Source organism: Bufo gargarizans, chromosome 1, assembly GCF_014858855.1.
Source record: "Bufo gargarizans isolate SCDJY-AF-19 chromosome 1, ASM1485885v1, whole genome shotgun sequence".
Classification (NCBI taxonomy): Eukaryota; Metazoa; Chordata; class Amphibia; order Anura; family Bufonidae; genus Bufo; species Bufo gargarizans.
The window spans coordinates 25394818-25419225 of NC_058080.1; positions in this window are offsets into that span (position 1 = coordinate 25394818).

Sequence of the window (24408 nt, forward strand, 5' to 3'; positions counted from 1 at the left end):
TCTTTCCAAAATGGGGTCATTTGTGGGGTGTTTGTACTGCCCTGGCATTTGAGGGTCTCCACAATCATTACATGTATGGCCAGCATTAGGAGTTTCTGCTATTCTCCTTATATTGAGCATACAGGTAATGAGATTATTTTTTTCCATTCAGCCTCTGGGCTGAAAGAAAAAATGAACGGCACGGATTTCTTCATTCGCATCAATCAATGTGGATGAAAAAATCTCTGCCAAAAAATGTGCAAAAAAAAAAGGAGTGGAAAGGCGTCTGCCAGGACATAGGAGCTCCGCCCAACATCTAAACCCACTCAGCTCGTATGCCCTGGCAAATCCGATTTCTCCATTCACATCAATCGATGTGGATGAATAAATCATTGCCGGAATTTTTTATTTTTTTTTATAAAAAATGTTTGCCAAAGCATATGAACACCACCCCTCAGCTCATAAGCCTCGGCAAACGTATCTTTTTTACTGCAGAGGAGAAATCTCGTCTTGCAGCACCGCATACACCGACTTTTGTGTAATCTGACAGCAGCGCAATGCTTCTGTCAGAATGCCCTTCAGTGCTGCAGCTCGTTCATCGGTTGGTCCACCTGGAAGATAAAAAAAAAAAAAAAAAGGCTGCAACGCAATAAATTTATTAACATTAACTTTATATAACATTTGAAGCAGAACATTAACTTTTATAAACTTTAATGAACTTTTGGAACATTAACTTTTTTGCTTACCTGTGATTTTTATTTTATTTTTTACCTTTTATAGGACAAACCTCTCCTTCCCTATGGGACAATGTGCAAAGCGCAAATCGCCCAGAGATGTGGCGAAGTACATTATGCACTTTGTCCCAGGTGAAAGGAGAGGTTTGCAGCAGCTCTGTGTGAAAGGGCTCTAAGACCCCTGTGTGCCTGTCCTGTGTCACGCAATCCCTATACTAATAGTGTACCTGTGTGTGGTACTTTCGGAAACACTCCCCTAAGCATAGGGCAGGGTGGTCAGGGCAGTCAGGACAGAAATAGTGGGTGTCATGCCTTATTCCACTCCTGCTACAGACACAAAAAAAATTTCGGGGTGGCGCTTGGGTTGAGGTACCAGCAACGACATTGGGGAAATGTCGCTCGTGTAGACGGCTCACTACACTGGTGGTTGGGGCCACGGAACCTCCTGGATACAGGAGGTTCTCGATGATCTCTTCCTGAAATTTGAGGAAGGATCTTGTTCTCCCAGCCTTACTGTAGAGAACAAAACTATTGTACATAACCAATTGAATTAGGTATACAGACACTTTCTTATACCAGCGTCTGGTCCTGCGGGAGAGTAAATAAGGAGCCAACATCTGGTCATTGAAGTCCACCTCTCCCATGAGCAAATTATAGTTGTGGACCGAGAGGGGCTTTTCAATGACACTGGTTGCCCGTTCAATTTGGATTGTCGTGTCTGCGTGAATGGAGGAGAGCATGTAAACGTCACGCTTGTCTCTCCATTTCACCGCGAGCAGTTCTTCATTACACAAGGCAGCCCTCTCCCCCCTTGCAAGACGGGTGGTAACGAGCCCTTGGGGGAAGCCCTGGTGACTAGGTCGTGCGGTGCCACAGCAGCCAATCTGTTCTAGAAACAAATGCCTGAAGGGGGGAACACTTGTGTAGAAATTGTCTACATAAAGGTGGTACCCCTTGCCAAATAAGGGTGACACCAAGTCCCAGACTGTCTTCCCACTGCCCCCCAGGTAGTCAGGGTAACCGACTGGCTCCAGGGTCTGATCTTTACCCTCATAGACACAAAATAAGTGCGTATAGCCTGTGGCCCTTTCACAGAGCTTATACAATTTGACCCCATACTGGGCGCGCTTGCTTGGGATGTATTGTTTGAAGCCAAGGCGCCCGGCAAAATGTATAAGGGACTCGTCTATGCAGATGTTTTGCTAAGGGGTATACAAATCTGCAAATTTGGTGTTAAAGTGGTCTATGAGGGGCCAAATTTTGTGGAGCCAGTCAAAAGCTGGGTGGCCTCTGGGACGAGAGGTGCTTTTATCACTAAAGTGCAGGAAACGCAGAATGGTCTCAAATCGTGTCCTGGACATGGCAGCAGAGAACATGGGCATGTGATGCATTGGGTTTGTGGACCAATATGACCGCAATTCATGCTTTTTTGTCAGGCTCATGTTGAGGAGAAGGCCCAGAAAAGTTTTAAATTCGGAAACTTGGACGGGTTTCCACCGGAAAGACTGGGCATAAAAGCTTCCCGGGTTGGCGGCTATAAATTGAGTAGCATACCGGTTTGTTTCTGCCACGACTAAGTCAAAGAGCTCCGCAGTGAAGAACAGCTCAAAAAACCCCAGTGCCGATCCGATCTGAGCTGTCTCAACCCGAACTCCAGACTGGGCGGTGAAAGGGGGAACTACTGGTGCGGCTGAAGATGGGGGCTTCCAATCAGGGTTTGCCAACACCTCAGGGACTCTAGGGGCTCTACGGGTCTGTCTGTGCGGTGGCTGCGACGGGGGAACTACTGCACGTGCCACCGTACCAGCTTTAACTGCCCTTCTCGTGCTCGCCACTTCACCATGTTCTACGGCAGTGCTGGTACTAGGTCCAGGATGGCTGCGCTGCTGGTGTATGCCTCACCACGTAATCCGACAGCGCCAGCCCCACTCTGCTGCCCTTGAAGCGGATCCTGCGCAACCTGTGGTCTAGCAACAGGGGTCGGGTACTATCAGGGACCTCAACCTCATCGTCCGAACTTTGGGTCAGACTGCCACTGCTTTCTACAGGTTCGTATTCTGACCCGCTAGATTCGTCATATGAGGGTTCCCATTCCTCATCCGACTGGTTCAGATGCCTGTAGGCCTCTTCAGAAGAATACCCCTTACTTGCTATTTGGTCAACTAAATTTAGGGGGTATTCCCTGAGACTACCCAAGAAAAAAAGCAAGCCTGTCTTACAAATGGGAGGCTAGCAAAGTACAGGAAGCCGCTGCGATTGATAAAAAAATATCAAAACTGATTTTTTTTATCGCCACAGCGCTTGTGTAGTGATTGTGCAGTGATAAAAAAATAATAATAATTTTGTCACTGCGGTGGGGCAGTCGTGGGTGAACACACGTGTGGGCGACCGATCAGCCTCATCGGGCAAACACTGTGTTTTGGGTGGAGGGCGAGCTAAGGTGACACTAATACAATTATAGATCTGACTGTGATCAGTTCTGATCACTTACAGATACTATAAAAGTACCAATGCTGATTAGCGATACCTAATCAACGAATCAGTGACTGTGATGCGGTGCGGTGGGCTGGGTGCTAACTGAAGCTAACTACCAAAGGGGCCTAAACTATCCTAAACCTAACAGTCAATACTGGTGGGGGAAAAAATAGACAGTTTACACTGATCACTTTTTTCCCTTTCACTAGTGATTGACAGGGGTGATCAAGGGGTCAATTGGGGTGATGGGGGGTGATCTGGGGCTAAATGTGTTGTGCTTGGTGTACTCACAGTGATATGTGCTCTCTGCTGTGACCAACCGACGAAAAGGACCCAGCAGAGAGCACAAAAGCCATTTAACACATTATATTTATAAATATAATGTGTTAAATGGCTTGTGATTCGATTTTTTAAAAGTCAGCAACCTGCCAGCGATGATCTTTGGCTGGCAGGCTGGTGACGAACTTCTCCTGTAACTTTTCCCGGCCCGCACTGCGCATTCGCTTGCCGGCTATGCTCGTAATCTCGGGTCTCGCGAGAGGATGCGCTGATGCGTCCAGGAGGAATAACTAGGCCGCCCGCAGGACGCATCCCTGCGTTAGGCGGTCGGGAGGTGGTTAAAAAGTGAGTTTTGGCAATTTTCTTAAAAATTTGAAGAATTTCTTTTAAACTTCTAAGCCTTCTAACGTCCTAAAAAAATAAAATGAAATTTCCAAAATGATGCCAACAAAAAGTAGACATATGGGGAATGTTAAGTAATAAATATTTTATGAGGTATCACTTTCTGTTTTAAAAGCAGAGAAATTAAAATTTTGAAAATTGCGAATTTTTCTAAGTTTTTGGTAAATTTGGGATTTTCTCATAAATAAAGGTGAAATATATTGACTCAAATTTATGACTATCATAAGGTACAATGTGTCACGAGATATGTCAGTTTTGCAAAATTAGGCCTGGTCAGGAAGGGGGCAAATGGCCCAGATGGCAAGTGGTAAACCGGCCTACTAGGTATAGCAGTGGTACTATACACCCAAAAATTGGTGAATTGCAGCAGAAAATGTAAATTACTATTTATTTTTATTTTTTTAACCGGCCTACTTGGTATAGCAGTGGTACTATACACTCAAAAATTAGTTAATTTCACCAGAAAATGTTAATGGTAGTTATTATTTTTTTTTTAGCCGGCCTAATAGTTATAGCTTGGGTACTATACACCCAAAAATTTGTGAATTTCACCATAAAATGTAACAGACAAATTTGTTCTATTGTTTAACCAGCCTACTAGGTATAGCAGTGGTACTATACACCCAGAAATTGTTGAATTTCACCCGAAAATGTTAATGACAATTTTTTATTTGTTTTTTTGTAACCGGCCTACTAGGTATAGCAGTGGTACTATACACTAGAGTTGAGCGGACACCTGGATGTTCGGGTTCGACGAGTTCGGCCGAACTTGAAAAAAAAGGTTCGGGTTCGCGACCCGAACTTGACCCCGAACCCGAACCCCATTGATGTCAATGGGGACCCGAACTTTTGGGCACTAAAATGGCTCTAAAATAGTCCTGGAAAGGGCTAAAGGGCTGCAAAAGGCATCAAAATGTGCTTAAGAGCATGACAACTGTTCTGCAAACAAATGTGGATAGGGAAATGACTAAAAATAACATAAAATACAGAAAATTTAAAAATAACAATCTGGATCTAGGAGTAGGAGGTTGAGGGAGCGGTGGATGGGTGGATGTGGTGGTGTAGGTTGACGTGGCAGTGTAGGTGGAAGCGGCGGTGAAGGAGGAATAGGTAGCCAACACTGATTTGTGTTATTCTTTATTTTTAAATATTGGGACATATAACAAAACAAAACAAAGAATAAGTGCACTTGAGTACAAGAATGGATGGTTGAGGCTGGTATAAATGTCTATTCTGCACAAGGTACGGGCAAGTCCTGTGGGATCCATGCCTGGTTCATTTTAATGAACCTAAGCTTGTCCACATTGGCTGCGGCCTGTGATAATGCTCTCTGCCGTGCTAAACACACGTTCACACTATACACTGGCTGAGGGGCAGGTCAGCACCTCCAAGGCTGACAAAGCTTTTCCACATTTTGGCCATGCTGACCCTGCCTTCTCAGGTGCTGGTGGTGCCCCAGCTGCGTTGGCGACCTCTTCCTCCTCCTCTGCCTTCGCCTTGTGCTTCCACTGTGCCCCCGCTGTCAGGTGGGAATACCATTAGCAGCAGCGTGCGCTTGTAGTCGAGCATCTTCCGATCAGTAACAGATGTTTTCAATAAATTTAGTTCCCTGTCAGCAATGCAAAGCAGGGGTTCATTCACAGCAAAAGGGGGTTCATATCACCCAGCAGTAGAACAGAGGATTTTGAGAGATTTAGACCCCTGTCACCCAGGCACAGCAGGGGTTCATTCACGGCAAAAGGGGATCATGTCACCCAGCAATAGAACAGACGATTTTGAGAGAATTTGGCCCCTGTCACCCAGGCACAGCAGGGGTTCATTCACGGACAAAGAGGGTTCATGTCACCCAGCAATAGAACAGAGGATTTTGAGAGATTTAGGCCCCTGTCACCCAGGCACAGCAGGGGTTCATTCACGGCAAAAGGGGTTCTTGTCACCCAGCAATAGAACAGAGGATTTTGAGAGATTTAGGCCCCTGTCACCCAGGCACAGTAGGGGTTTGTCTACACCAAAAATGGTAAAATGTCACCCGACAATTGAAAATAAGAATTTTTTCAATTTAGGGCACTTTTTTGCATTAAAATGACTCTAAAATAGTCCTTGAAAAGGCTAGAGTGATGTAAAAGGCAGTAAAATGTGCTTAAGAGCATGGCAACTGCTCTGCAAACAAATGTAGATAGGGAAATAACTTAAAATAAAATAACTAAAAATTACAAATTATTAACCTGCAACTCAGAGAATGAGGTGGATATTGAGTCGGAGGTTGAGGAGGCGGTGAATGTTGTGTTGTAGGTGGAGGCAGCAATGGAGGAGGAGGAGGTAGCAGACAATGTTTTTTTTATTTTATTTTTTGGTGTAGGTATCCCCCAAAATATTGGGACAAATAAAAAAAAGAAAACAAAGAATCATTACACTTGACTTGAGTACAAGAATGTATGTTTGATGGTGGTATAAATGTCTATTCTACACAAGGTACAGACAAGTCTTGTGGGATCCATGCCTGGTTCATTTTAATGAACGTGAGCTTGTCCACGTTGGCTATGGACAAACGGCTGCATCTGTCTGTAATGACGCCTCCTGCTGTGCTAAACACACGTTCAGATAATACACTGGCTGCAGGGCAGGCCAGCACCTCCAAGGCGTAAAGGGCAAGCTCAGGCCATGTGTCCAATTTGGAGACCCAGAAGTTGAAGGGGGCAGACCCGTCATTCAGTAAGTGTAGGAGTGTGCACTCATACTGCTCCACCATGTTGCTGAAATGCTGCCTCCTGCTAAGACGTTCCATATCAGCTGGTGGTGCTGGTTGTTGTGGCGTGCTGACAAAGTGTGGTGAAAGCCACTTCGCCGCAGTGTTTTGGAGGGGGCTGTTTGCCCGCCTCCTGCCCCAGAATTATGGCCCATACTAACTCTGAAGGAGAAGACAGACCGGCCAGACAGCTTAAATCTGTGGAACTGTTGTGGGCAGGAAAGCCATGCTTGCAGCCGGGCAAATGTGACTTCCATGGAATTCAGGAACCCCTGCTCGGATCTGGGTGATTTTTGGATATGTTGTTCACCCAGATCATAGCTATCCATGGATGTATACATTATGGGGATATGTGGGGTTTTGGGGTGTTTTCTGTGTTTGGGGGAAAAATGTGTGTTTTCTGTCTGTGAGTGATTAAGTTAGCCCATTACGTTTGGTAATTGTATTTTGTTGATTGCGTCTCAGACAATGCCAGTGTATTTTGTGGATTGAGTTACAGACAGAGGGAAGGGGATTTTGTGTACAATTGCTGGGAAGGTTCAATACTGTAAATGCATGTGATTGGCTAATGTAAACTGTCACAGTCTTTTACAAGGGCCCCAGGGCGAGTGTCCCTTGCTAGGAGACCTGCATAAAAGGCTGAAAAATAACCCATTAAAGAGCTCTGTTTGACCTCAAAACGAAGTGTCATCTCGTTATTGGGGAAATAGGATTGTATGCTGATTGCCAGGAGTGTAAGCCGATTGTATGCTTTTACTGTTCAGCTGTTTCCAGTGTTCGTGTGTTTCCTGTTCCGGAGTTGAAGGATTCGTGTAGTTTGCAGTTCGGCAGACTGGTGCTTGCAGTAGCTGCCTGTGCATTGGAAAGGAGGATATCGTCTGAACGGAGTTGTGTGCTGAACGGTCCGTTACAATTGGTGGCAAGCAACGGGATCATTCTCACGGCCCAGAAGGACAGCTACAAGGCAACACCAGTTCCTGGATTACAAATTGAGGGCAACGCTAGTACCCGTACAGCGCCCCTATCTACAAAGGAACCAAAATCAGCAGAGCAAGCATGGAGCCCTGCTACACTCAGGAGGAGTTTGATAGAGAGGTTAATGGGGTGCTGTCTCTCTTGGGACCCAACCCCATGGAAAACCTTGCACAGATCGTGAAGTGGAGGATCAGAGAGTACCTGCAGGCCATGGCAGTGGTAGACAGGGGGGAGATACCCCAGAGGCCGAGCAAGTTCCCGGGAGCTGAAGGTGCCGTCCTTGCTCCCCAGAGGCAGTGTGAGTTACAGGGAAATGAATGTGCCGTCCTTCCTCCCCAACAAGTATTGTATTGGGAGCAGAGACAATGGGTCTCTCTCTCCAGAGGCAGTGTGTACCCTTAGGAGAGGAGACAGTTTGTCACGGAAGGTGTACAGCAAACTAGAAGACACAAAAAGAAGATCCGACTGACTGGATCCAAAACTAAGGAACAAAAGGGGAAGCCCTGTAACAGACCTGGCTCTCTCCCTGACTGCTCAGCCTATGCAAAATTCTCAATGGTAGAAGATCGCATATCCTCGTACCTCGACTGTATAACACCTGAACACCCTATAATAGTGAGGGGACACGACCACTGGCTCCCTACACTTGATACGGAGGGAGTCAGGGTCACCTGAGATCCAGCAAACAGGAAAATACAAATGAATGAACAAACTTATCTGTAGAAGACTCAGTAGTAGCATCCAGCATGCACACACTCCAGGAAGTTGTATAAACCGCAAAGTGATGCAGTAAGGGAAGGGATTTAAAGGGATGCAATCAGTGCAACTACATGACAGCTGAGAGAGGCTAACGAGATGAGAAAATGAAAGCAAAACAAAAGGAACCTCAAGGAGGAGGTTCTGAAGGACGTCTGTCAGAGCTTCTCAGATGTCTGGTGGTGACACAGTTGGTCCCTCTCCACAGCAGCCAAGTGATCCACAGGGAGCTGAAGTTGCTGTCCTTCCTCCCCAGCGGCAGTGTGTCCTGCAGGGAGCATAGATAGTTGGTCTCTCTCCCCAGCAGCCAAGTGAGTCCCAGGGAGCTGAAGGTACCATCCTTGCTCCCTAGCAGCAGTGTGAGTTACAGGGAGCGGAAGGTGCCGTCCTTTCTCCCCAGCGCAAGTGTGTATTCATGGGAGAAGAGACAGTCTGTCCTCTCCCCCAACAGGAACCAGAAGTACCCGAGGTCGCAGACCTCATAGACTGGTCCTGGGTAGTGTTGAGCGGCATGTCCCATATTCAAATTCGCGAAATTTCGTGAATATTCAAAAGAATATTCGTAAAATATTCGCGAATATTCGAATTCGTTATTATTTCGCATATGCGATAATTCGAATTTTCGCATCGCATAATACATATTATGCGATGCAAAATTTGCATGTGCGCTAATGAAATCGCCTTACGAAGATTTGCAACTCAATTCAATAACTAATGTATGAATGCAAAGCCCTTTGCCTCTGTTCTGGGACAAGTGTAGATATTCGCATGTGCGCTAATAAAATCGCCTTACGAAGATTCGCGCCTCAATCACTTTCTAGGCAATGTGAGTAAGATCTGAGCTTTTGGACTTTTGGGAATCAGTCGAGATACAGTGGGGGGGGTGATGACAGTAGTTGACAGAGTACAGATCAATGTAATCTGTAAGGTGGAAACTAAAATAAAAAATATGAATATTCGTAAATCGAATTTCACGAAGTTCGAAATATTCGCAAATATGGTGCTATACTATATGAATGCACAGGCCTTTGCCTCTCTGTTCTGGGGACGTGTAGATATTCGCATGTGCGTTAAAAAAATCGCCTTACGAAGATTCGCAACTCAATTCAATCACTAATGTATGAATGCAAAGCCCTTTGCCTCTGTTCTGGGACGTGTAGATATTCGCATGTGCGCTAATAAAATCGCCTTACGAAGATTCGCGCCTCAATCACTTTCTAGGCAATGTGAGTAAGATCTGAGCTTTTGGACTTTTGGGAATCAATCGAGATACAGTGGGGGGTGATGACAGTAGTTGACAGAGTACAGATCAATGTAATCTGTAAGGTGGAAACTAAAATAAAAAATACGAATATTCGTAAATCGAATTTTACGAAGTTTGAAATATTCGCGTATATGGTGCTATACTATATGAATGCACAGGCCTTTGCCTCTCTGTTCTGGGGACAAGTGTAGATATTCGCATGTGCGTTAATAAAATCGCCTTAGGCTACTTTCACATTAGCGCTTGATCGGATCCGTTCTGAACGGATCCGATCATATTAATGCAGACGGAGGCTCCGTTCAGTACGGATCCGTCTGCATTAATAACTTAGAAGAATTTCTAAGTGCGCAAGATGCCTGAGCGGGTCCGTTCAGACTTTCAATGTAAAGTCAATGGGGGACGGATCCACTTGATGATTGAGCCATATTGTGTCATCTTCAAGCGGATCCGTTCCCATTGACTTACATTGTAAGTCTGAACGGATCCGCTCACCTCCGCACGGCCAGGCGGACAGCTGAACGCTGCAAGCAGCGTTCAGCTGTCCGCCTGGCCGTGCGGAGGCGAGCGGAGCGGAGGCTGAACGCCGCCAGACTGATGCAGTCTGAGCGGATCCGCTCCATTCAGACTGCATCAGGGCTGGACGGAGGCGTTCGGGTCCGCTCGTGAGCTCCTTCAAACGGAGCTCACGAGCGGACCGACGAACGCAGTGTGAAAGTAGCCTTACAAAGATTCGCAACTCAATTCAATCACTAATGTATGAATGCAAAGCCCTTTGCCTCTGTTCTGGGACAAGTGCCGATATTCGCCTGTGCGCTAATATAATCGCCTTACGAAGATTCGCACCTCAATCACTTTCTAGGCAATGTGAGACTTTTGGGAATCAATCGAGATACAGTGGGGGGTGATGACAGTAGTTGACAGAGTACAGATCAATGTAATCTGTAAGGTGGAAACTAAAATAAAAAATATGAATATTCGTGAATCAAATTTTACGAAGTTCTAAGTATTCGCGAATATGGTGCTATACTATATGAATGCACAGGCCTTTGCCTCTCTGTTCTGGGGACAAGTGTAGATATTTGCATGTGCGCTAAAAAAATCGCCTTACGAAGATTCGCAACTCAATTCAATCACTAATGTATGAATGCAAAGCCCTTTGCCTCTGTTCTGGGACAAGTGCCGATATTCGCCTGTGCGCTAATTTAATCGCCTTACGAAGATTCGCGCCTCAATCACTTTCTAGGCAATGTGAGTAAGATCTGAGCTTTTGGACCTTTGGGAAACAATCAATTATATGTGTACTGTAATTTTGTGGAAAAAAAAAAACCGAATATTCGTTTTTACAAATATATAGCACTATATTCGAAATATTCGCAAAATCGCAAAGTTGCGATATTCGCAAAAAAAATTCGCTTTTCGAATATTCGCGCTCAAGCAGGCAGTCGGAGATGGGACCAAAATCTCTCTACCGGCCCTAAAGGGATGCTGGGCAGTCGACCCAGATCTCCAGCGGCAGTGTTAATACCAGGAGGAGCTGGTAAGCGATCCCTACCCTCCACAGCTAACCCCTACCGAGGTACTGAGGTCAGTAGAGGAGCCGTTAGCTTCATCTGACCCCCTCCCAGCAGAAGAGCTGGCATCTGGGCAGAGCGCCGCTGGCCTCTGCCCTAACATTCCCTTTGTCACCGGGCAGGACTATACCCTGGTTGCCCCAGCGGAAGAGCTGGTAACTGGGCATGGCACAGTTGGCCTCTGCCCTCCTTTGTCCCAGTTTTGTCCATCTGCAGGTCCCCCCAGCTGAAGCGCTGGCACCAGGGCAGAGTACCGTCAGTCTCTGCTCACTCAGCGACCCACAAAGCCAAGAGACCAGCGCCCAACACAGCCATTTTGAAGCCATGGGACCGAAACAAGCTACAAAATTGCCCGGGTGCAGTAACCAAGTGTTGGGGGGGGGGGGGGGTGCTGCACTGCGGATTGTATATTATTGTGGGGGGGTGACTCGACTAACTCAGGCACTGACCGACAGAAGGTCAGCTACCTGATTAGTCTGCCACAGTGTTTTGGAGGGGGCTGTTTGCCCGCCTCCTGCCCCAGGATTATGGCCCATACTAACAGCTTAAATTTGTGGAACTGTTGCGGGTAGGAAAGCCATGCTTGCGGCCGGCCAAATGTGACTTCCATGGAATTCGGGAACCCCTGCTCGGATCTGGGTGATTTTTGGATATGTTGTTCACCCAGATCATAGCTATCCATGGATGTATACATTATGGGGATATGTGGGGTTTTGGGGTGTTTTCTGTGTTTGGGGGAAAAATGTGTGTTTTCTGTCTGTGAGTGATTAAGTTAGCCCATTACGTTTGGTAATTGTATTTTGTTGATTGCGTCTCAGACAATGCCAGTGTATTTTGTGGATTGAGTTACAGACAGAGAGAAGGGGATTTTGTGTACAATTGCTGGGAAGGTTTCAATACTGTAAATGCATGTGATTGGCTAATATAAACTGTCACCGTCTTTTACAAGGGCCCCAGGGCGAGTGTCCCTTGCTAGGAGACCTGCATAAAAGGCTGAAAAATAACCCATTAAAGAGCTCTGTTTGACCTCAAAACGAAGTGTCATCTCGTTATTGGGGGAATTGGATTGTATGCTGATTGCCAGGAGTGTAAGCCGATTGTATGCTTTTCCTGTTCAGTTGTTTCCAGTGTTCGTGTGTTTCCTGTTCCAGAGTTGAAGGATTTGTGTAGTTTGCAGTTCAGCAGACTGGTGCTTGCAGTAGCTGCCTGTGCATTGGAAAGGAGGATATCGTCTGAACGGAGTTGTGTGCTGAACGGTCCGTTACACAAAGCTTTTCCACATTTCGGCCATGCTAACCGTGCCTTCTGAGGTGCTGGCGGTGCCCCAGCTGCGTTGGCGACCTCTTCCTCGTTCTCTGCCTTCGCCTTGTGCTTAAACTGTTCCCCCACTGTCAGGTGGGAATGCCACCAGCAGTGCGTCTACCAGCGTGCGCTTGTACTCTCGCATTTTACGATCACGCTCCAGTGACGGAATTAAGGACGGTACTTTGTCCTTGTAATGGGGATCCAGCAGCGTGGTCACCCAGTAATCAGTACAAGTTAGAATGTGGGCAACTCGGCGGTCGTTGCGGAGACACTGCAGCATGTAATCGCTCATGTGTGCCAGGCTGTCCAGAGGCAACGAAAAGCTGTCCTCTGTGGCACGTGTATTGTCTGTGTCCTCTGTCTACCCCCATCCACGCACTAGTGATGGCCATGAGCTGGTCTGGGTGCCACCCTGCTGTGAACATGGTTCCTTCTCCTGCATCTCCTCCTCCTCATCCTCCACCTCCTCATCCTCCAGAACTGTGCCCTGGCTGGACAATTGTGTACCTTAGGTTTGTGGGTGCAGGAACCCACCCTTGGAGCCACTTGGGAATGACTGGCTGGAAACCCTACGAAATGTTCTCTCTTCCTCCTCCGGTGCCACATCCTCTTCCATCATCGCCAGCAGCGTTTTTTCAAGGAGGCATAGAAGTGGGATAGTAACGCTGAGAACGGCCATGTTGGTGGAGTACTCGAAACATCGCAACAAGAAACACAGGTCTCGCATGGAGGCCCAGTCATTGGTGGTGTAGTGGTGCTGTTCAGCCGAGCGACTAACCCGTGCGTGCTGCAGCTGAAACTCCACTATCGCCTGCTGCTCTCACTGTCTGGCCAGCATTTGCAAGGTGGAGTTCCACCTTGTGTGCATGTCACATATGAGGCAGTGAGCGGGAAGGCTGAAGTTACACTGCAGCTCTGACAGGCGAGCAGCAGCAGGGTGAGAACGCCGAAAGCGCGCACAGACGGCCCGCACTTTATGCAGCAGCTCTGACATGTCGGGGTAATTTTTAAGGAATCTCTGCACCACCAAATTCAGCACATGCGCCAGGCAAGGGATGTGCGTCAAACCGGCTAGTCCTAGAGCTGCCATGAGATTTTGCCCATTATTGCACACCACCAGGCCGGGCTTGAGGCTGACTGGCACAAACCACTCATCGGTCTGTTGTTCAAGGCCCGTCCATAGCTCCTGCGCGGTGTGGGGTTTGTCCCCCAAACAGATACGTTTTAAAACTGCCTGCTGTCATTTATCCCTGGCTGTGCTGAAGTTGGTGGTGAAGGTGTTACGCTGACTGGATGAGGAGCTGGTAGAGGATGAGGAAGCAGACGTAGGAGGAGGAAGGATCAGGAGTCAAACTGAAGCACCCTGCAATCCTCGGTGGTGGAAGGACATGTCTCCACCAGACGGAATGATAGCATTTCAAAAGCCAGTAATTTTGAAATGCTGGCATTCAGGGCTAATGAACGCGGGTGGATAAGGGGTACTTCCTCTTCCTCTCCAGCGTTTGAGAGATGGAGAGCTGAACGCTTCTGTGGGACATTGTGGAAATGCTTGGTCACCTAGGTGTTGGTGTTGCTGGCAGATCCTCTGTTTGCGGGGTGGCAGGTGGCACTGTAACTCCAGAGGTGGATGAAGAGGCCGAGACTGTAGCAGAAGAGGAAGCAGGAGGAGCCAGAGACGTTTGGTAATTGATTTGGCTGTATTTCAAATGGCTGTATTTCAAATCCCTGAATCAAACCCCTGTATGCAGAAGGAGTATCTCACAGGGCCTGAACCAGTGTAGGCCTGAATTAAATATTTCTTTACCCAAAATGGCTGTATTTCAAATGGCTGTATTTCAAATCCCTGATTCAAACCCCTGTATGTAGAGGGTGTATCTCACAGGGCCTGAACCAGTGTAGGCCTAAATTAAATATTTCTTTGCACAAAATGGATGTATTTCAAATGGCTGTATTTCAAATCCCTGAATCAAACCCCTGTATGTAGAGGGGGTATCTCACAGGGCCTGAACCAGTGTAGGCCTGAATTCAATATTGGTGCACCAAATGGCGGTATTCCAAATCTCTGAATCTAACCCAAATGAATTAAGGTTGTATCTCACAATGACATCTGCATTAAAGGCTGCCAACAATTTTTTTTTGGCCCAAACAAGTGTTTGTTTAACAACTGAATTTGACAGCAGTATATAAGCCTGTAATTTCACACGTGCTGATGCTGCAAGGCCTGAAAATAGTGTTTTTTGTAAAAAAAAAAGTGTGTTTTTCAAACCCCAGAAAATTATGGATGTATTTCTAGCTTAAATTGCACACTGACTTATCCAGATGTTGTAGATTGCCAAAAATGTTTTTTTTTCTTTTTGGTAGCAGAATATGAAAGCTGTATTTGTGGTCGTGGCAACCAAGAGAATGCACCCCGTCCCACCTGAGACTACCCTGCCGCTAAGCAATAAGAGTTATGCCGCAACCGTGCCGTAGTAGGGACACCTGAAAGAGGGCATCCCCTTTAAGAGTAGTGGATAATAAGGGTGGGTGAGTGGGGAAACGCTGTAACAACGTACAGAGTGGGAGGGACGCTGGCCGTTGAAGTAGGCAGCCATGCCCCTCCCACAAATACAGGCCAATGAATCGGCCTTACACTTGTGGTCGTGGCAACCAAGAGAATGCACCCCGTCCCACCTGAGACTACCCTGCCCCTAAGCGGTTAGAGTTATGCCGCAACCTTGCTGTAGTAGGGACACCTGAAAGAGGGCAAAAGACATACTGAGTAGCAGGAGTAATTATTACAGCATAAATCACAAAACCAGACTTTGGAAAGCCATTGACATCTCAGTTTTGGGGTTAGCTAAATCACGAGGAGCGCCAATGACCCAACTTCTGGATGGCATGCGCCGGTACCTGATTCTTGGAGGCCTTGGATGCTGCACCTATACGGAATGGATGTCCTGAGATCGTAGCTGGGTCGCTGCCCAAACTGGCAACTAAGGAGCGTATGTGAGACACGAACTGGTGAGTAGCGAGTGGTACCACCCCGAAAGGCAATAGTGAACTATCTGGCCTGAACCCAGCTAAGGCTGTCTGCAACTGACGAAAAACTCTGACAGGGCTCCATTGATGAGACGTAGGGAAATAGGACACTGGGACTGGGGGACCCATCTGTGAGGTCTTGGACGTCCTCAGCAGCATCACGTAACCAACTGGCTGACTGTGAGAAACTTGCTACTATTAGGGGAACAAGTAAACTCCCCAGGCCTCGAGAAACCATAGAAGGCTAAATAAACAGCAGATTTAAGCACCAGGCTGAGCAAAACCCCGGAATGGTTCCTATCCAGGATGTCAGATAGGTTACGAAAAGCAGTCCAGTAACAGCTTGTCTGCGTACTTGGCCTCCTAATCCACATATGCTCAAACCCCTCAACGTAGCTTTCGACAGCATGCACAAAAACACCGATGCCCGTTCAGGATGACTGACAGAGAAGAAATGCTGAACCCCTGACAAGTATGACTTCACCGTGTTGTAGGACAGCTTAAGCTCCGAGTGGCAGTATCCAATGAAGGCAAGGATGTATTCCACAAAACTGGACTCCCTTTGAGGGCATATTCCCTGAAACCTGCAAATGCCCTCCACCCAGTGCTATACGCCCTAGCCGTATACAGCGAAAGGGAGTTGGCTAGTAAGGAGTGGGCCATTTCTAGGTGACCAGTTAAACCAGTATTAGTGACTCATGAAGGGGGACGGTAGCGCCCACAACATCTGCCTCTGGCATGACCTGCAGAAAAAGGGAGAAATTAGCCCTCGATCAAGTGCCAGCTGGCACATTTTGAGAACCTGGCACATGCGTACTACTAACACAAAATGATGTTGCAAGGAGAGTTGAACTAGACGTCTCAAGAGACACATGACATAAGACGGCTTAGACAACCCATTAGTTAAGATATCTACCACCGCAGCGTTGTCAGTTACAAACAAAACAGTGCGATTTACCCAGCGGCTGCCCCCAAACACAGGCGGCCACCACAATGGGGTACAGTTTGAAAAGAGCTGAGGTTTGCAGGAAACCTGGGATCTGTCTCACCTCAGCGGGCCACTCGCCTGCGACCCAGTGGGTGCCAAAAATAGCAGCAAAACCTGAGCTAGCAGCCGCGTCCAAAAAGACTACAGGAGATTGGCTAGACAACTCTGGGATAAACAAGGACACCCCATTCCACTGGCAAAGAAAGTGGTACCACATGTGCAGGTCAGCTAAGGCCTGACTATCCAGACGCACTGGGCTGTCCTGTTTCGGAGCTGTGGCCAGGAGCGCCAGCAAGCGGGAGATGAATGACCTACCTAGCGGCATGAAACGTATGGCAGATTTCAACATACCCAGTAACAACTGTAAATCAGCCTTAGTGATCACGGTTGTGACAGAAAACCTGTGAATGTCTTCCCTGATCCTAACTAGTTTGTCCGACGTCAACCTGGCTAACATATACTGCGAATCTAGCTCAATGCCCAGGAAGGTGATGACTGGACAGGCCCTCAACTTTCTTGGGGGAGACCGGGACACCTAACTGGGAAAAACAGCTCAACAATCTCCCCAGCCCTAAGGGGGCTGACCCTGGCCTCTCGATCAGCAGGAAGTCATCTAAATAATGAATAACAAATTCACATCGTACCTTACACTCTAAAACCCAATGGAGGCCCTGAGCCAACTGATCAAAGAGCCACGGGCTGCTCTTAGAACCAAAAGTGAGTTTGGTGGAAAAGTAGTATCGGACCTTCCACTTATCAATAGAAGAATACCTCATGCCCACTTCCTCTGAAGGAATGAGGGAGTTAAGGCTAGGGACGTGGGAAGCATGTGGGGCTGACAGGTCGATGATAAGTATCTCCTTCTTGCTAAACTTACCCGTGACCACCCCACCAGGACTAACTCTCCACCGCTGAAAGGGGGGGCACTTCAAAAGGACCGATAAAAACCCTTATCCAACTCGGTCTCAAGAACCAACACCCAGAAAGTAACACACAGAGGTTGAGACCATGCACTTACCCGCTCAGAATACCTACGGACTGACAACCGCAGAACGGTAGTAATACAGCACGACCTGGACGTGAGAGAGTGCATGAGACATAAACCAAGCTTGTGACTTCTCTCTTCCCCCCCTCCCCGACGTGTGCCCCTACTACCTTGCCGATAAGCCAAAATTCAGGATGTAACTTGAGACAAGGTTTGGACCTAGAAGCAAAACAATTAAGGCATCAACACTGGATTGTGCACACGTCGTGAGGAAACCATGCAAATATGTAAAACGTGAATGATGGAACAAGAGCAGCATTTTAAAAAATTTTTAAATTAAATTTACAAATTAACCCTTTGCAAAATAAAAATTACTATACCTGGTAACCTAGGGAGGGTAAAATACCATGGCAAGCCGCACCTACTAAGCCCCCGTACTGGCTTAACACTGACACAAGCGAACCTAGGCCCCTGACCTGCAGCCTCCGCTAGGATTGCTCACGGCGGACCAGGCCTGTAGACCGTGCGGTACTCTGTAACCCGCTCTTTCCCGGAGACCTTGCTTCACTAACTACGAATTCCCACCCCCCCTTTTTTTTTTTTATTGCATCCCGTCCCTACCAAATGAGACCCAACACACCCACCTAAAATCCCTGGTAATCACCTGCATGGACTCATTAACACCCTGTACCTAAATAACCCCCTGGGAAACTTTATGTATGGGCGGCAGAAGGAAGCCAGTCACCGCCTATGAGCTGTTCCCCCTGACCGAGCCTAGTTCTCCCACCCCCGTTCCCTGCCTAACTAACGGCACAGCGGCTTTATTGAAGACGAGGAGCGGGGACACGCTGTCCCCTGTACTTTTACACAATTGCCGTGTGGGGAGCTCACGCTGCTCCCTGGCAGAGTGCACCAGTGCGGGGGAGCCCCCTTCAGCCAGGGGTCAACCCACCGCCGTCTGGACACCCGTACCGCATGGGGAGCCGCGCAACTCCCTGGCATTATGCTCCGGTGCAGGGGAGCCCCTCCTCACCTAGGGGGGCGAGCAGCTTCTCACCCTCGCCAACGTCAGGATATCCAGGTATGCTGCACTACTCTCACTGGGAAGCCAGGTGTGGCTCCTCAAACGCTGTAACGAAGTACAGAGTGGGAGGGATGTTTGCCGTTGAAGTAGGCAGCCATGCCCCTCCCACAAATACAGGCCAATGAATCGGCCTTACACATATTAAACTTGAATTTAACACTTGCAAATCTTTGCTAAAAAAATGTCCCAAAAGCTCAGATGCAGTGCTGGTGCACTGAGCTTGCATAAAATGACGGCCACCGCCACCACCCACCTAACAGAATTATAAAAGTTTTTTTTTTTTTGGTCAATTGCCTCAGGGCAGGGCAGGGTAAAGCGATTGTGCCCTGCACCCACACAACTATTTCTCTGTAGATCGCTGAGTGAGATTCTCTCCTATTCTCTCCCTGAAATCACAAGTCCAGCAGAATCCTCTCCCTACACTTGTAACAGCAGAGTGACGAGCAGCGCTACGTGAGTCAAGCTTATATAGAGCCTGGGTCACATGCTGCACTGGCCAATCACAGCCATGCCATTAGTAGGCATGGCTGTGATGGCTTCTAAGGTCAGACAGTTAACTGTTGTAGCCAAGAAAGTGCCGAACACCGAACCCGAACTTTTACGGAAATGTTCGGGTTCGGGTCCGGGGTCCAAAAATCCAAAAGTTTGGTACGAACTTGAACTTTACAGTCCGGGTTCGCTCAACCCTAGTGTTCGGTGCTTTCTTGGCACTTTTTGAAGGGCTGCAGAGCAGCCAATCAACAAGCGTTTAACTGTGTGCCCTTAGAAGCCATCACAGCCATGCCTACTAATGGCATGGCTGTGATTGGCCAGTGCAGCATGTGACCCAGTCTCTATATAAGCTGGAGTCACGTAGCGCTGCTCGTCACTCTGCTGCTACAAGTGTAGGGAGAGGATGCTGCTGGACTTGTGATTTCAGGGAGAGAATAGGAGAAAATCTAACTCAGCGATCTACAAACATTTAGTTGTGTGGGTGCAGGGCACAATCTTTTTACCCTGCTATGAGCCCATTGACCGAAAAAACAACAACTTGTATCCGTCTGTTCCTTCACATTGTCTCCCACACAGTCTCATGCAAAGACCACAGTTGGCACCTGCAGCCAATGTCCATCAGTCGTTCACCTCACCCCCTTGCAAATCAGCCAAGCAGTCTGAGCCCCAAGTCATGCAGCAGTCTCTTCTGCTTTTTGATGACTCTGTTAGCAGGGTTTCCCAGGGCCATCCACCCTATCACTGCCCCAGAAGTGGAAGAGATTGAGTGCACCGATGCCCAGCCACTTATCTTTTAAGATGAGTACATGGGAGGACCATTGCAGCACGTCTCGGATGATGACGAAACACAGGTGCCAACTGCTGGGGCTTTCGAAAGTGTGCAGACTGACAAGGGGGGCAGGGGTGAAGACTGGATGGAAGATGATGTGGAGGACGATGAGGTCCTCGACTCCACATGGAATCAAGGTGATGCGAGTAACCTATGTAGTTCGGAGGAAGAGGCGGTGGTTGCACAGAACCACCAGCACAGCAGAAGAGGGAGCAGGGTGCAAAAGCGGAGCGGCTGTCCTGTAGACAGTATGCCTGCTACTGCCCACCGCAACAAGGGACCGAGCACACCAAAGCCAGCTCCAAGGAGTTCCCTGGCGTGGCAGTTCTTCAGACAATGTGCTTGAAGACAGGACACAATCTTTTTACCCTGCTCTGAGCCCATTGACCGAAAAAAAAACATTTTTATCCGTCTGTTAGTTAGGTGGGCGGCGGCGAACATTTTATGTAAGCTCAGTGCACCAACACTGCATCTGAGCTTTTGTGACATTCTAATCCAAGCATGAAAAACTGCACTAATAATCTGGTTGTAAAAAATCACCCTCTTTTGGCAATATACAACATCTGGTGCATTTGTGGTGTAATCCCCATTTAGTATGTGTTGCACAATTGACAACGCAGTCCAGTGCACATCTTGCATGATGTATGCAGTCCTGGAACAGCCGTTCAAGGGTGTATATCTTTGTTCAAGATGTGAGCAAATTACCCGTTTGGATTCGCAAATCGAGTCTCTAAATGGGCAAGTTGCAACACTGAGAAGCATTGACAATTTGCAAAAGAGTTTGCTTCTCACCGAGCAAGCACTCTTTGGGGTAGATGAGGGGGAGGGTGACAGAGAGGAGGCTGAGGAAAGTGAGATAGCTAGCTGGGTAACAGTTATGAAGCGGGGTAGAGGGAAGAGTGCCAGGGAGGCTAGCCCTGATCTGACACACCCTAACAAGTTTGCACGTTTGGCAGATGAGGGGGATATCAGTCTAGGGACGGCACTGCCGCAGCCGGACACTTCCTCTGCCAGTCAGGGGAATGTCAGCTCCGGTAAGCAGGAGAGCAGGGCAGGCCAGACAGGTGCTGGTAGTGGGAGACTCAATTATTAGGGGAACAGATAGGGAAATCTGTCACAAAGACCGTGATCGCCAAACAGTGTGCTGTCTTCCTGGCGCTAGAGTTCGACACATCGCGGATCTGGTTGACAGATTACTGGGAGGGTCTGGAGAAGATCCAGCGGTCATGGTCCATATCGGAACCAATGACAAAGTTAGGGGTAGGTGGAGAGTCCTTAAAAATGATTTCAGGGATTTAGGTCAAAAGCTTAGGGCAAGGACCTCAAAGGTAGTATTTTCCGAAATACTACCTGTACCACGGGCCACACAAGAAAGGCAGTGGGAGATTAGGGAAATTAACAAGTGGCTCAAGAACTGGTTTAGGAAGGAGGGGTTTTGGTTCCTGGAGAACTGGGCCGACTTCTCTATCGACTACAGGCTCTATCGTAGGGACGGGCTGCACCTCAATGGGGAAGGGGCAGCTGTGTTGGGGAAGAAGATGGCTAGAAGGTTGGAGGAGTGTTTAAACTAAGGACTGGGGGGAGGGTAATTACGTTACAGGATGGGAAGATAGTGCAGATAGAGACCGGGGCAAGGTAGTGGGACTGGGGGAGGAATGGAAGGAGGGACTAGAACAGTTCAGAAGGAAAGGTGTAGGGTAAAAAATATACATAGACCTCTCAAATGTATGTATACTAATGCCAGAAGCCTGACTAATAAAACTGGTGAACTGGAATTAGCGATGTGTGAGGAGGACTATGACATAGTGGGAATAACTGAGACATGGCTGGATGATAGCTATGACTGGGCGGTTAATGTACAAGGTTACAGCCTGTTTAGAAAGGATCGTCAAAACCGGAGAGGGGGAGGGGTCTGCCTTTATGTAAAGTCCTGTCTAAAGCCCACACTCCGTGAAGATATAAGTGAGGGACATGAACATGTGGAGTCACTGTGGGTAGAGATACATGGAGCTAAAAACAACAATAAATTACTAATAGGAGTTTACTATAAACCACCTAATATACCAGAGTCCACAGAAAATCTACTACTAAACGAGATAGACGAGGCGGCAAATCATAATGAGGTGGTTATTATAGGGGACTTCAACTACCCAGATATAGACTGGGAAACTGAAACTTGTATATCTCATAAAGGAAACAGATTCTTGGCAATAACCAAACACAATTATCTCTCCCAACTGGTTCAGGACCCGACTAGAGGCACGGCCATACTGGACTTAGTATTAACTAATAGACCTGACAGAACAACAGACGTGCAGGTTGGGGGACACCTGGGAAATAGTGACCATCAAGTAATAACCTTCCAATTATCATTCAAAAGAGCGTTTCTACAGGGAGGAACAAAAATACCAAACTTCAAAAAAGCTAAATTTAGCCAACTAAGAGAGGCCATAGGCCGAACTAAATGGGATAAAGTCCTCACAAATAAAAATACGGCCACAAAATGGGATATCTTTAAAAGCATGCTAAAAGCTCATTGTGAGGAACAAAAAGAAACCAATGTGGATAAATAGAACTGTAAAGAAAGCAATAAATGACAAAAAGAAAGCATATAAAATCACTAAAACAGGAGGGTAGCACAGAAGCACTGAAAATCTATAAGGAAAAAATAGAACATGTAAAAAACAAATAAAAGCGGCCAAACTAGAGACCGAGAGATTAATTGCCAAAGAGAGTAAAACTAACCCTAAAATGTTCTTCAATTATATAAATGTTAAAAAGTATAAATCTGAAGGTGTCGGCCCTTTAACCACTTCAGCCCCCCTAGCAGAAACACCCTTAATGACCAGGCCACTTTTTACACTTCTGCACTACACTACTTTCACTGTTTATTGCTCGGTCATGCAACTTACCACCCAAATGAATTTGACCTCCTTTTCTTCTCACTAATAGAGCTTTCATTTGGTGGTATTTCATTGCTGCTGACATTTTAACTTTTTTTTGTTATTAATTGAAATTTAACGATTTTTTCACTTTTAGTTGTAAAATTTGTCCAAAAAAAACCACATCCATACATAAATTTTTCGCTAAATTTATTGTTTTACATGTCTTTGATTAAAAAAAAATGTTTGGGTAAAAAAAAAATGGTTTGGGTAAAAGTTATAGCGTTTACAAACTATGGTACAAAAATGTGAATTTCCGCTTTTTGAAGCAGCTCTGACTTTCTGAGCACCTGTCATGTTTCCTGAGGTTCTACAATGGCCAGACAGTACAAACACCCCACAAATAATCCCATTTCGGAAAGTAGACACCCTAAGGTATTCACTGATGGGCATAGTGAGTTCATAAAACTTTTTAATTTTTTGTCACAAGTTAGCGGAAAATTATGATTTTTTTTTTTTTTTTTACAAAGTCTCATATTCCACTAACTTGTGACAAAAAATAAAAACTTCCATGAACTCACTATGCCCATCACGAAATACCTTGGGGTGTCTTCTTTCCAAAATGGGGTCACTTGTGGGGTAGTTATACTGCCCTGGCATTTTAGGGGCCCAAATGCGTGCAATGTAGTTTGAAATCAAAATCTGTAAAAAATGACCGGTGAAATCCGAAAGGTGCTCTTTGGAATGTGTGCCCCTTTGCCCACCTAGGATGCAAAAAAGTGTCACACATCTGGTATTGCCGTACTCAGGAGAAGTTGGGGAATGTGTTTTGGGGTGTCATTTTACATATACCCATGCTGGGTGAGAGCAATATCTTGGAAAATGACAACTTTTCCCTTTTTTTTTATACAAAGTTGGCATTTGACCAAGATATTTATCTCACCCAGTATGGGTATATGTAAAATGACACCCCAAAACAGCCCAACTTCTCCTGAGTACGGCAATACCACATGTGGGACACTTTTTTGCAGCCTAGATGCGCAAAGCGGCCCAAATTCCTTTTAGGAGGGCAATATTAGACATTTGGATCCCAGACTTCTTCTCACGCTTTCGGGCCCCTCAAATGCCAGGGCAGTATAAATACCCTACATGTGACCCCATTTTGGAAAGAAGACACCCCAAGGTGATCAATGAGGGGCATGGCGAGTTCATAGAATTTATTTTTTTTTGGCACAAGTTAGCAGATTTTTTTTTTGTATTTTCTCACAAAGTCTCCCTTTCCGCTAACTTGGGACAAAAATTTCAATCTTTCATGGACTCACTCTTTCTATTCCCCTCATTGAATACCTTGGGGTGTCTTCTTTCCGAAATGGGGTCACATGTGGGGTATTTATACTGCCCTGGCATTGAGTTGTGCCATAACCGCTTCCGTCGAGAGTACACCTGAAAGAGGCCAAAAACCCAGCATGAAAATACAAAATGTGTTTATTGACATATTACAACGCCAAACTCTGAAAGGCACAAGAAATCTCTCTAACGGGGTTCGGAACATATCGGCTGTAACAAGACGAGCGCCACCGGCCCAACTTACGGATAATATGTGCTGGCACCTGATTCCTGGAAGCGGCCAAGGCTGCCCCT